Here is a 15,000-nt window from a genome sequence, read left to right on the forward strand (position 1 = left end):
TCTGGCTGGCCACACCATCACACTCGCCTGCATGGATCATGGGCTGGGCTCGCCATCACTTTTCAGGGCTCACTATCAAACCAGTCTACACAAAGTGCAGAAAGTAAATTAATTGCAGTTCTTTTCCCTACGAGACCTCATTCGATGTTCTCCAATAAAAGTCATTTCAATTCTTTACACAATTGCTAAGGACAACTGCATTACATTTCTCTAGATTTTAGCTTAGTCAGCCAATAAAGAATTACCACATTTTTAGTAGTAACACATAACAATGATGAAATTACATTTAAACACATGAACTTCTTTTAAAATAAAACATTCAAATTGTCAGCATTGCTTATTTATCATATCCTTTTAACTTGTATTTTTAATGTATTTATCAAAACTAATGAACTGACCTTTTAAATCAAAGTTGTACAATGTTTGCCATTCTTAAATATGCAGTATTGATATCAAATACAACATTTTGCTCCGCTAAGAGCATGTGCTTTTGTAATGTAGTGCTAACACTGGCCAAGAAAACCATGACCACGTTAGCCATTAGCAACAACAGCTAGCATTAGCCGCTTAGCATTTTCTATTACATTCCGATAAATTGCAATGATACATGTGTACCAAAGCAGGTAAAACATTGGGCTTACTTCATAAAACACCCGACTGGTTTTTTATACGAAATATCTGGTTTCAGTGTTCTCAATTTATCTAACTGAGTACACATTAGCCTCAAGCTAAACATGAGCACTCACCGGGGTTTTCTTCATAGATTTTTCAAAGGAGTCACTTCTGCAGCACACAGACTTGTACCTTTAGCCTGTTTACAGTACAGTATAAGTAATTAGAATCATAATAATCATATTTAGTTGCTATTTTTAGTACTTACTCGCTCCGTTCGATCAGACACACGAGGAGCGTGCTTCGAGTGAAGTGACAATGACCGCATGGGTGAGACTTAAGTTATTTGAGGCGCTGTGGCACACTCTAGTGGACAACTAGTGCAATTGCAGCTTAGATAACGTGTACTGGTCTAGTAGCCCATTGTTTCATGTGGGTTACACCCTCCCCCCTTGACTTGGCATGAGTCCCTTCATGCTCTTGTTCGAGACTCAGATTGACGTTATCACCAAAAGCCTCAAGTGCTTTGTTAAAACTGTCAAGAAAGTTTTGGGCAAAGGAGATTAAGGGTTTACCCAGCTGAAGATAATGAAAACGATCAGGTGGTCGACGTGACCTTTCTGACCTTCGGGCAGTGTCTGTCATGTCTTGATCTGTTAGAGTTTCACTTTCAGGTTCTTTCGCAGGAGTTTCAGTGATTAGTACATTGTCTGTTTCATTGTCCGTTTGCATTTCCTCATTTGTTACATCCGATAGATTTCCATTTCCGATTGTCATGTCCGGTAAGTTTCCAGTTTCCATTTCCATATCCAGTAAGTTTCCATTTTCCATTTCCATTTCCATTTCCTGTTGACTTGTGTTCTCTTCACTCTGACTTTGTTCCACATTCGTTTCACAGGTTTCTTGGTTATTTGTGTCGGAAGCTGTGTTGATAGGCTCTGCAGACAAGCTAGGGATAGCATTAGTTTGCGGTTCACCAATTGCTTGAACAGTTGCTTGTTTTGGGATTTCACATACTTGAATGAACCTTTGGTCATGGGTGACTGGAAGTGAACAATAAGACTCACAATCAGATTCAGAGGATTCCTCATTAGGTTGAGGTAGACTTTGTCTGGTTCGAGGACGAGTTGGTTTTGGTCTAGGTTGTTCAACTTCCACTTCCTCATTTAAGTCACCACAAGGGAGTAGCATATCCCTATGCAGAGTTCGAGTGGGACCGTCGTCATTTATGGGCTGTACTCTGTACACAGGTAAGTCAGACATTTTAGAGAGAACTTTGTACACTGTCTGCTCCCATTTGTCTGCTAGCTTATGTTTGTTACGCAGCCGTAGATTTCTGACAAGGACCTGATCACCGGCCTCCAAAGTTGACTCTCTCACTGCCTTGTCAAAGCGACGCTTGTTTCGGTCTGCAACCTTTTGCGAGTTTTTTGTAGCGATCTGATAGCTTTCCTCAAGGCGTGCTTTGAGGTTTTTCACGTATTCAGAGTGGGATTTCGGCGTACTGTCCTTGACAGGTAAGTGAAAGGCAATGTCAATCGGGAGCCGAGGCTGACGCCCGAACATCAGCTCATAAGGGCTGTACCCTGTCACTTCATTCTTTGTGCAGTTGTAGGAATGAGTCAAAGGTTTCACATAGTCGCGCCAGTGGCTTTTGTCTTTGTTTTGCAGTGTACCAAGCATGGCTAGAAGAGTACGGTTGAACCGTTCAACCGGATTACCCCTAGGGTGGTATGGACTAGTTCGCACTTTGGTGACACCGACAAGAGCGCAGAGTTCTTTTATAAGCTGTGATTCAAAGTCTCTGCCTTGGTCGCTCAAAAGCCGCTCTGGAAACCCATAATGCACAAAAAACTGTTCCCATAGAGACTTAGCAACGGTTTTGGCCTTTTGGTCTTTGGTTGGAATTGCGACCGCATATTTAGTAAAATGGTCCGTTAAGACCAAAACGTCCTTGGTGTTGTGATTGTCTGGCTCTATGGACAGATAGTCCATGCACACGAGTTCCATGGGGCGTGTTGTTTGAATGTTTATGAGAGGAGCACTTTTTTCAGGAGGGGTTTTTCTACGGACACATCGGCCACATGATTTTATTTTGTGATCGACGTCCGCAGCCATTTTCGGCCAATAAAACCTGGACCTGACAAGATCAAGGGTTCTTTCGAGACCCATGTGCCCCATTTCATCATGAAGACAGGTAAGGATGGTGGGTCTTAAACAAGTTGGGGCAACCAACTGGTAAGTGAGGTTGTCTTCTGATTGACGTGTTCGATAAAGCAGACCATTTCTCATTGTTAGTCGTTTCCATTCCTTTAGCATCAGTTTGAGTTCAGGAGAGTCAGAGTGAGAGTTTACGGGTTCGTTTTGAGCTTCCAGCAGATGGATTACTGTTTTGATGACTGCATCAGATTGCTGATGTTGTTGGAGCTCTTCCTCCGTGTAGGCAGGTACTGTCAAACAACCAACCATCTCCTCATTTGCAAAAGTGTCAGGAACTGCATCTGCATGAATTGCAAGGGATTCGACTAAAGCAATAGGTGGTGAGTCACTATGAGTTTGGACCAAAAGATGGCGTTGACACAGAACGTTGATTGTGTCAGCTGACAGGGTGTCTTGATTAGGTGAGGTTGTCAGGTGATGAGAGGCAAACTGTTTCATTCTCTCTTTTTCTGCAAGAGAAGCATGGTCGTCTCTGAGAGTGTCATGGGGACGCCTGGAGAGACCGTCCGCATCTTGGTTGCTCTTGCCTGCACGGTATTTTATGTTGAAGTTAAACGTTGAGAGTGCCGCTAACCAGCGGTAACTGGCAGCATCTAACTTTGCGGATTTCAGGATGTAAGTTAAGGGGTTATTATCTGTTATAACCGTGAATGTTGTACCGTATAAATAGTCTTGAAACTTTTCCACCACTGACCACTTTAAAGCAAGAAATTCAAGCTTATGTGCTGGGTATCGCTTTTCACTGGGGGAGAGCCCTCGGCTAGCGTATGCGATAACCCGCATTTCCCCCTCTTGCTCCTGGTAAAGAGCTGCCCCTAAACCAGTAGTACTTGCATCAGTGTGGAGGACATACGGTAACTTGGGGTTGGCAAATCCAAGTACCGGCGCTGTGGTGAGTTTGTCAATTATTTGCTCGAAAGCTTGTTGGCAGGCGGGGGACCAACGGTTTGTCAGAGGCTCTTTTGGGTTGTAGTAGCCATTGGGGCAGGAGGTGGCTTTTCTGCCCTTCTGGGTAGGCGGATAGCCTCCAGTTAGATCGTTGAGGGGCTTAACTACCTTGGAAAAGTTCTTGACAAATCTACGGTAATACCCCGCAAAGCCTAAAAATGACTTGAGTTCTTTGAGTGTTTGGGGTTTCGGCCATGTGCGAAGGGCTTTGACTTTATCTGGGTCAGTTTCTACTCCCTTGCTAGAAACTATGTGCCCTAAATAACGCACAGCGGTTTGGAAAAAGCGACATTTGGAAGGTGAGAGTTTCAAGCCATTCTCTCGAAGCTGCTGGAGGACGTGAATAAGCCTTGCCTCATGTTCCTCTAGTGAGCTGGAAAACACTATGATATCGTCCAGGAATACTAGTACTTCCTTCAAATGCAAGTTTCCCATACATTTTTCCATTAATCGTTGGAAAGTACTAGGGGCGTTGGTAATGCCCTGGGGCATACGATTAAACTCGTAGAACCCTAGTGGACAGACAAAGGCGGTTTTTGGCTTATCCTGCTCCTCCATGGCAATTTGGTAATAGCCTGATTTAAGGTCCATTACCGAAAACCATCGCGAGCCTGAGAGGGCTGAGAAGGCTTCCTCAAGGTTGGGGAGTGCGTATGCATCACGTATCGTAAGGGTGTTCAATTTGCGATAATCGATGCAGAGGCGCACTTCGCCGTTCTTTTTCCGCACAACGACTATTGGGGAGGAGTAGGGTGACTCCGATTCACGGATTATTTCTGCATTGAGGAGTGTTTGCAGGTGGCGTCTCACAGCCTCATAGTCGTTTGGATGGATGGGTCGTGACTTTTGTTTAAAGGGTGTGTTGTCATGTAAGTTTATATGGTGTTTCACTTTGGTTGCGTGCCCAAAGTCTAAATCGTCACGGGCAAACACATCACCATACTCGTTCAACTTTTTGGTTATTCTTTCCTTCCAGCTTTCTGCCAAAGGAGAGTCTCCAAAATCAAATGTTAAGTCAGATTCGGGAGTTTGACTGGATGACTGGGCAGATACAGCACAGCTTTGGATTGGATCTCCTCCAGTATTTGGGACAGGCAACTGATCATAAATGTGATCTGGAGTGTGAAGTTCTGCAATGACACAATTGTATGGCAGAGTTATGTCATGTTCTGTCTCATTTCTTACCCAGACAGGTAACCTCTGAGGATGCTGCTCAGTGAAATTTACAAGACAGCAATCCACAAAGATTCCCCCAGGCAGGGTGGATGATGATGGTGTCTCCACGATTGCGTATCCTTCAGTGCTTTGGGCTTTAACATAGCCTTCGAGGAGGGTTCGTCCTTTTGCAGGAATGACATGCTGCACTTTAGCCTTCAGAGTCATTAAGCCGATTTTCCCTGTAGAGTTCATTGTTTGTCTGAGTTTGAGTGTTCTTAGGATTTGTCTATAGCCATAAATTGGTGACAGTTCATTTGGACTTTTGCCATCGCAATATTCATTATAGACTACATCTAGAACATTTGTGCCTATAAGGACAGGGAGATCACAGTTTGAACGTACGTCAGGCACTACTAAAGCTAAAGTAGGGACCTCAGGTGCTGATTCAACAAAGTCTTTGGGGAACTTTAAGTTAAGCTCTATATAACCCAAGTACGGTACATTTTGACCACTAGCAGCCTCAACATCTAAACCTGAAATAGGGTAAATAGGATGTTCTGACAGGTTAGCATGATAGAAAGAGGAAGAGACTGTGGTCACCTGGGACCCAGAGTCTAGTAAACAGTTACACTGAATACCGCATACCATGACATTAGCTGTACATTTCTGACCTACCAGACCTTTTGGAAGTTGGTTCTGGTTTACTGTTTTCTGAGCTTTAAGGAAGGCTTTTGATTTGTTGGTGGGACATTCTTGAACGGGCTCAGTCCCTATTTGTCCCTCAATAGGAACTGATTTCAGTTTAAAGATGTCTTGTTCTGTTCGTCATAAGCTAATTGCTTTTGCTTTAGCTCTTTACGTTTCTCTTCCACAAGTTTTGGATTTGGCTCATTGCTACAAGAAGGCACTATGTGGCCGTCCTCGCCACACCTAAAGCAGTACCCTGCACGTGGACGTTTCACAGGTTTGTTCTCAGGTAAGTAAGTTGGGTTCGGATTGTCTGAGGTTTTGGTTTTAGGTTTAGTTTTCTTGTTGGGTTTAGAGGATGACTGGCTGGAGGTGTTGGACAAAGAGGCCTTTAGGGAAGCCATTTGGGCTTGTAGCTTGGCAAGTTGTTTCTCTAGTTTCTGTGTATCGTTGGTTGAATGCGACGTTTCATTATTAGTAGTAGCTGTGTCCGTTTCATCACCAGCCCATTGGTTGTATTGTTCATCAACTGACAGTGCGTTTGTTTGAGCTTTAGTTTTGAAACTGCCAAAATGTTGTTTCATTCGGCTAGACTTAGCTGTTTGCCGATCTTCTTCAACACGGAGCATTAGAAGTAACTCGGCGAACAAGGGCGGTTTGCTTTTCTTCTGCTCGAGCTGAAGGCTGGTAATGATACTGTTGTTCCAACAGCCTCGGCAAAACTGTTTTAGAAGCTGTCGGTTTGAGTCGTTTGCTTGCATTCCTCCTCTTTTGATAACTTTGTTGAGAGCTATCTGTAAACGCTGTAAGTATTCTGAACACTTTTCACCTGGATTCTGATTGGTATTCAAAAACTTTGCAAAAAGTTCATCTCCGTCATCAACTGTATCATATGCAGAGTCTAACAGACTAAGATAGTCATGAGGAGTTGCATTTGTTCCCAAGTGCTTTACCATGTTTAGAGCTGGTGGAGCAAGACTTTCAAGAATTTTCCGGACTTTGTGCTGATCAGAGGCATTTGGATCAGAGAGGAAAAACTCTATGTTACTGCGCCATGTGTCGTAATCGGATTCAGTGTAGGAACTTGGTGTTTTTCCTGAGAAGGTTCGAAGTTTGACATGACCGTGTGAAGGTAGGTTGCTGTTTCTTATTACATGCTCAACCACAACCTTTTGGATTTCAGGGGTAGTAAGCTGTTCAGCATTTAGAACTACAGTTTGTTTCCTAGGTGATGCCACTTCTTCAGTAACTGATTGAAAATCGATTAGATTACCACTCGTTGTGGAGTCATTGGTGTTATGTTCAACTAAAACCTCACCAGAGGGCTGAGGTTCCTGGTGTGAAACAGGCATATCTGCAACTTCAAGCACTGGGGCTGCTTTCTGTATACGTGCAAGCTCATCGATCAAAATCTTTTCGAAATCGACACCAACGAGTTTAGCTACACCTTGGAGTTCAGTTAGATAAGCATTAGTGATGCTTGAGCCCCTATCAGAAGCGTACAGATCAGATAGCAGCTGAACCTTGTGGACAACTTTGGGATCACTGCTAGGCCTGTCACAAGGTAAAGTGTCTTGTAAAAACGTGACGGATTCACCTGATTTGAATTCCACAATGGCAGAATCTTTAAACTGTGGTTCTTCACTGGTTACTTTAATGACACGTTCAATAGCACCAACCGTACCTAAATGCTCAATAATTTCGTTGTCAAGTTCATCACCAGTTATAGGTTTGACTAAAACTGAGTTAGGTACTTTAACGTTTTGAGACTCAATGACATCCATTTTCAGTGTTTTGTACCTTTAAAAGGCTGTTTTCAAAGGTAGAGCAATAAAACAAGTTGTTCAGTGTGATCTTAATTGTTTAGAGTTCTTAATTCTCCTGGCTGGCTGGCTCGCCAAGTTTGTGTAGCGCCCTTAGAGTGGACCAGTATGAGAAGCACTAACATCTGCTAGGTACGTCCAAGAGAGAGATTGGAATGATTTGCCAAGATTTAAGAAAAGATGAACAACCTGTGGTTTATTGCTCAACCAGTATGGCAACCACACTAACAGATACACTGTGTATACAATAAAATAAAACAAAGAAAAGAAAATAGAGCTCTTTCCCCCCAAAAAGATGTAAAGTTCAGTTTGTTTGGTTCTAAGGTTTGGTTGCAACGTTGCTACCCGGGTAGTGTTGTGACCAATGTTTCAGTCTTATCTCAATCCAATGGATAGGGTCCAGTCTCGGTTCTTCTGCAGCGGAATGCGTCTGGCTGGCCACACCATCACACTCGCCTGCATGGATCATGGGCTGGGCTCGCCATCACTTTTCAGGGCTCACTATCAAACCAGTCTACACAAAGTGCAGAAAGTAAATTAATTGCAGTTCTTTTCCCTACGAGACCTCATTCGATGTTCTCCAATAAAAGTCATTTCAATTCTTTACACAATTGCTAAGGACAACTGCATTACATTTCTCTAGATTTTAGCTTAGTCAGCCAATAAAGAATTACCACATTTTTAGTAGTAACACATAACAATGATGAAATTACATTTAAACACATGAACTTCTTTTAAAATAAAACATTCAAATTGTCAGCATTGCTTATTTATCATATCCTTTTAACTTGTATTTTTAATGTATTTATCAAAACTAATGAACTGACCTTTTAAATCAAAGTTGTACAATGTTTGCCATTCTTAAATATGCAGTATTGATATCAAATACAACATTTTGCTCCGCTAAGAGCATGTGCTTTTGTAATGTAGTGCTAACACTGGCCAAGAAAACCATGACCACGTTAGCCATTAGCAACAACAGCTAGCATTAGCCGCTTAGCATTTTCTATTACATTCCGATAAATTGCAATGATACATGTGTACCAAAGCAGGTAAAACATTGGGCTTACTTCATAAAACACCCGACTGGTTTTTTATACGAAATATCTGGTTTCAGTGTTCTCAATTTATCTAACTGAGTACACATTAGCCTCAAGCTAAACATGAGCACTCACCGGGGTTTTCTTCATAGATTTTTCAAAGGAGTCACTTCTGCAGCACACAGACTTGTACCTTTAGCCTGTTTACAGTACAGTATAAGTAATTAGAATCATAATAATCATATTTAGTTGCTATTTTTAGTACTTACTCGCTCCGTTCGATCAGACACACGAGGAGCGTGCTTCGAGTGAAGTGACAATGACCGCATGGGTGAGACTTAAGTTATTTGAGGCGCTGTGGCACACTCTAGTGGACAACTAGTGCAATTGCAGCTTAGATAACGTGTACTGGTCTAGTAGCCCATTGTTTCATGTGGGTTACAGATAGATAGATAGATAGATAGATAGATAGATAGATAGATAGATAGATAGATAGATAGATAGATAGATAGATAGATAGATAGATAGATAGATAGATAGATAGATAGATAGATAGATAGATAGATAGATAGATAGATAGATAGATAGATAGATAGATAGATAGATGGATAGATAGATACTGTAGATAGATAGATAGATAGATAGATAGATAGATAGATAGATAGATAGATAGATAGATACTCTAGATAGATAGATAGATAGATAGATAGATAGATAGATACTGTAGATAAATAGATAGATAGATAGATAGATAGATAGATAGATAGATAGATAGATAGATAGATAGATAGATAGATAGATACTCTAGATAGATAGATAGATAGATAGATAGATAGATACTGTAGATAGACATATAGATAGATAGATAGATAGATAGATACTGTAGATAGATAGATAGATAGATAGATAGATGGATAGATAGATACTGTAGATAGATAGATAGATAGATAGATAGATAGATAGATAGATAGATTAAATCATGTAATTCCAGAATATAAATACAGATGCCTTTATACAGAAATAAGTTGGTAATGTCAGTTGTCTGCTTTTTAATGTTGCTTTTTAATGTAATGTTGCTTTTTAATGTTGCCGTTCACAAATAATGCAGCATTAATTAAATGTGCTGCATTATTTGCGTAAACGTTTTTTGATGAAGACAAATGTGGGCCTCGATCCAGCGACCTTGTGCCCCCGAGGTGCGCGGGCTACTCGTGAGCTAACCGAGCTGAGATTTAAAGTGCAACAGCTTGATGTCACACAGGCATAAATAACAGAGCAATAAATCTGCTTCTCTGAGCTGTATTTATGTAGTTACAAACAGCAACACCAGGGGCGGATCTAGAGGGGTGGCACACAAGTAAAGGTCGTGCCACCACATTGATGTCAGCCAGGTGTCCTTGTCTGGAACTGTCTAAATTCTAGTGTAAGTTCAAGGACTAGTTGCCATCCAGATCTTTAAAGCCTGTTTAATTTAATATTTGGGGTGCTTACAGAGGCTCTCTCTCATTTAGTACATTTTTGGGCAAAGATTTATAACAACTTTATGGCTAAATATGGAGCCAAGTGCCAACTCCTGTGGCTTTTTTTTTTTAGTAAGAGTAAGAAACCTACCCTACTTATGATATGGACAATGCTACTAATTTAATGGAAAATTTGGGGGGTGCCAGTATACACATTCGACATTGTTAAATGTGTTGCCACCCCAGAAATTAGCCATGACCCCGCTTGCCACCCCGTGATATTCTTTTTCTAGATCCGCCCGTGAGCAACACTAAGAGCCATCAGCGTGTAGCATCCTCCAAATGGAATGACACAGCCGATTAAAGATTAACACAATGGCCTTCGGAGAGTTTGTCAACGAATGTGGGTTACCTGTGCTCCTGTAGAGGAAAATGTAAAGTTATAGACCCTGTAAAGCACTCAGAAAACCATAAAAAAGGTGAACAGCTACTTTTACGCGCTCACTGAAACACCTAAAACAAGCTTAAGGCCTATGGAGTAGTCGTACGTTCCTGAAAAAGCATAAAACTGGACCTTTATTGATCTGTGACAGGGTGATAAATGATATTGGCCGTTAAATCCACTCGGCGTTCGCTGCCGCTGCTGCTGAGTAATAAGAAGACACAATGACATCCATCTGCGCCGCCTGTGTATTGTTTGTGAAGAGAACAGTGTTTCTGCTGAGGGTTTGTTCCTGAGTTTTCGTCATGTTATTGACAAAACCTGTTCAGTTACGGCCACACAAGACTCCTGCAGAGACTTTCCCTGGTCGGTCTCGGTCTTGTTGTGTTGCTGGTTGGTTTTGTCAGACACTGTGGACGTATGGACCAGCCTCGGGCCACAGCCTGCATTAAACATGTTCTGACAAGTGAAAGCTGCGGTATAGAGACGATGCCTTTCTCAGCTCCGGGCGCCGCATACTTGTGCTCTCGCTCGAGCTGAGGAGGTGAAGGAGCTGAGGAGCGGCAGGCTGCAGGGCGAGACTCTGACCCAGGCAGCATCACATCGTTCATAATTAAAGCCTCTCCTCAGACTTGAACATTTAGACTGAGGTCTCCTGTACACACAAGTCCACTCTCCTCTTGAAAATACCTCCACCAGGGTCGGAGCGGGACTCATTCCTCATCCCGGGGAATCTTTCACAAGAAATTTGTTTGTGAAAATTGCCAGTTTTTGCCAAATCAACAAGCGAACGACTATTCTATGTTCTGAATGATGATTTGAGAGTCTTCAGTCGTCTGCACAAATTTGTATCTGAGATTGAAACGATGTAAAACATAGTGGTGGCACGGTGGCACAGTGGTTAGTGCTCGTGCTGGAGTGTGGAGTTTGCATGTTCTCCCCGTATCTGCGAAGGTTTCCCCTACCACTAAAAACATGTACAATAGGCCAGGATGTATGAGAGTGTGTTTGAAAGTGCGCCCAAGGCTACAATCTGGTGTGGCTTGTTCATTAACTCATTGACTGCCAGCCATTTTCAAATCAGAGAGCTCCCCACTGCCAGAGGTTTTTCAGGATTTTGACTGTTTTTTCAAGACCCACAGAAAATGTAGGTTTAGGTCCAATGTCAACACAAACCACCAAAAGAAAGATTAGACTCTCTTCTTTCATCTAAAAAATTATTCAGTTATCGTCCGTAGAAAATAGGTGAAATCACCCAAAATGCTGTTTTCTGACCAGAAAACTGAGAAAACGAAAGAGCAACCTAGTGCCACCTAGTGACTCAATAAAAGAACTTGTAGTTCTTTTATTGAGTCACTAGGTGGCAGCATTAGGCAGCACAACTAAGATTTTAACACCAGACATGCTCAAGGCTTTGCTGCAGCTGTTCCCATTGAAAAACCTAATTGACGTCTATAGATGTGATTGGCAATCAATGAGTTAACTTGCACTTTCCCGACCAAATAAACCAATAAATAAATAATGTTATGCCAGACACTCCTCCTCTTGAGCAGTAAGACACAACAGTCTTTCACCGTCATCTGAAGAGCTTAGCAGATAATCCATCAGCCGGAACAATAGTAGGGATTTGTAGCTTAGCTGTGAGTCTTGCCCGGATACCTCCTCCTTTTTATTTTTTATCTATTTGGTCGGGACAGTGCATGTTAATGAAATATACTTGGGCTAATTTTCATCTGTCGTCCCCCATGTGCACTCTCAAACACACTCTCATTCATCCCGGCCTATTGTACATGTTTTTAGTGGTAGGAGAAACTGGAGTACCCAGAGGAAACCTACGCAGACACGGGGAGAACATGCAAACTCCACACAGAAAGGCCCTGTCCAGGTGGGAATCGAACCCAGGACCTTCTAACTGTGAAGCGAGAGCACTAACCACTGCGCCACTGCACCGCCTGTCCTTTGTCCCTTCCTTGTTTCCTGTACTTCCACTTGTGACGCCTCCACTGTGCTGCAGCTGTGGGGGCTCTCGGTGCCTCTTCAGTGTTTCAGAAGAAACAAGTGTTAAAGGGATGATTAGCTCGTAAGCTAGTTGTTTGTTTACTTTTTAAAAGCTGCTTCCCTCAGGATCATTATGGACTCTCTGCAGTAAGAAACCTCCACAGAATACAGCAAAGACGTACAAAACAGTGTGGAGAACAAGAGCAGTTTGCAAAAAAGGCAAAAAAATACAGCTGTACCAAGAGAGAGGGAGGTTGCTGCTTGTTTACACGTCGCGATTACAAAAATAGCATAAAATGAAGTGCTGAAATTTCCTCAGTAAAATGTTTTAATAATCTTTATAAGCAACTAGCTCTGATAACTGCACCTTTTGCTGAAAGGAGAAGAGCCGTACGCAGCCGATGGAGGGTCATGTGATCAGTGGAGCTCCACTTTCCATAGGAAATGACGTCACCTCCACAGGACAACGCTTAAACTAAACCCTCTGGGGGTAATACAAGTGTTAAAGGGATGATTGGAGGGTCTTTCATCTCCCCCTGCTGTCTCTGGCCAGAAAACCACAATTGCATCTTCCCTGCCACCGTACCGGAATCACCAATACACACTAATGGAATCACGAAGAAGAAGCTAACAGGCTAACGAGCAAAGCTAACTGCTAGCGTCACTTAAACAGTATTTACAGCCAAGTTTGAGTGATTTTTTTTAGATATTTGGTGAACCTGAACTGGAGAAAATGCACTTGGTTAAAAGAGGTTAAAATTGTGGTTCCTGAAACAATAAAAAAGTGTTTTTTTATGGGCCTGGCCAAACAAAAGGTGTAAAAGTGCCTGAACACGAACGAGCTGATCAGATTCATCTCCTTCAGTAAAGCGACTCCGCCTCGTCTGTTTCCGCAGCTCGTCGCGGTCGTAACACCTCGACGCCATCGCAGCTGAGGAGGCGCGTTTCCTCCGCTAATTTATTCACGACGCCGCTCTGTGTCGGGGTAGATAGCGGTTACTATGGAAACCGTGGCTGCATAGTGAAAGCTCGGACCGGCCAGAGAGGAGTCCGAGGAGCGTTTAGACGTTTAAACTTATGCTGAGTCAGGATTTGCTAAGAGCGTTCAACCAAATTGTTTTAACCAAGAAAATGGAACACAGGGAACTAGATTTTGGTTGAGAATGATGGTGAAATAATGTGTGAAAGTGGGTAGAGGAGTCTAAATACTGTTATCAAGGGAGTGAGGGAGCACCCGGAGGCAGGGGCAGGTCTCCACATGCGCCTCCACGGGTCACAGCCAGGAGCAGATACCGCACTTTCACCACCCAGACCTCCACCTTCACCTCCAGGCCCCCGCTCTGCAGGACGTCTGAGCTGGTGGAGAGCACTTTCTCTCAAATCTAATCCAAATCTAGAAGCTTGAGACAGAAACAAGGATGAAAAAACACAAAAGAGTGACAAAAGCTTTCGAATGAGGCTGAAGTTGAGAAAATGCAGAGATAATGTTACTGCTCATCTCATTTATACAAGTGTGTCTCTTTGACAGTTTTCATGTCTGATAAAGGGCATGTGGCACATTCTAAACCTCTTACCCCCTGACTTAACCAAGTGGATTTTCTCCAGTTCATCTTTATCCAAATCAAAAAGTTTACAGCCTAAAGGCGCATTGAGTTAGTCTCGCCAACCAGACTCCGCTTCTTTACAGAAGAGGGTGTGGCAACACTCCATTACGCGCTTTCAAAGGAAGTGACGCAGCGATATGGAGCCTACCGACCAATCAGAGCAGCTCCCTGAACGGGCGTCACGTTGTTGCGCCTTTGTTTTGTAGTTTTTCAACACAAGCAACCACTTCACGTAATGCTCCGGTTTGCTTGTGTTCTGAAGTTTTTCTGACATAAACGACAGAAGTCATTTCCTGAACTCCATGTGGCAGGAGCGCCATTGTTAATGTCCGAATGACGACAACTTTCTTGTTGCTGTTTCTGTCGTCACATCCGCTATGTTCTCATTGGCTGCTGCGCTTTGGTTGTCCCACATTAGTCCCGCCTCCAGCAGTAGCTTTTCTACGACAGGATCGCCAGACTATTCTCCTGTTTATTAATTAATAAACGTCGGAGATTAGTCTGGATGCCAGGCTAGCATTGAGTTGCCTTGTGTACGAAATGCGCGGTATAAATAAAGTTGCCCTGCCTATAGGCCAGTGTAACGCCTCATTTGAAAGCAAAGGCCTACAAAACTAATTTAAACAGATCTTTTTCCTTGCGTTTTTGTCGCGTTGTAGTCACTTTTTTGTCACTTTTTCATCACATTTTTGTCACTTTTTCGTCATGTTATCGTCACATTTTTTCACTTTTTCGAAACATTTTTGTCAATTTTTCCATCACTTTTTCGTCAAATTTTTATCACTTTTTCATTGCATTTTTGTCACTTTTTTGTCACTTTTTTCTAAATTTTTCATCACATTTTTGTCACTTTTTCATCACTTTTTCATCACATTTTTGTCACTTTTTCGTCACTTTTTTCTCAATTTTTCATCACATTTTTGTCACTTTTTCGTCACTTTTTTCTCAATTTTTCATCACATTTTTGTCACTTTTTCGTCACTTTTTTCTCAATTTTTCATCACATTT

General features: G+C 42.4%; 1 protein-coding gene across 1 annotated transcript in view; it reads left to right on the forward strand.

Moving 5' to 3' along the window:
- The window catches only part of LOC306977133 (FRAS1-related extracellular matrix protein 2-like), a 222,201-nt gene that overhangs the window by 189,008 nt on the left and 18,193 nt on the right, over positions 1–15,000 (forward strand). The gene's annotated exons all lie outside the window — the stretch shown is intronic.

This window comes from Gobius niger (genome assembly GCF_951799975.1).
Source record: "Gobius niger genome assembly, chromosome: 1".
In the NCBI taxonomy this organism is placed as follows: Eukaryota; Metazoa; Chordata; class Actinopteri; order Gobiiformes; family Gobiidae; genus Gobius; species Gobius niger.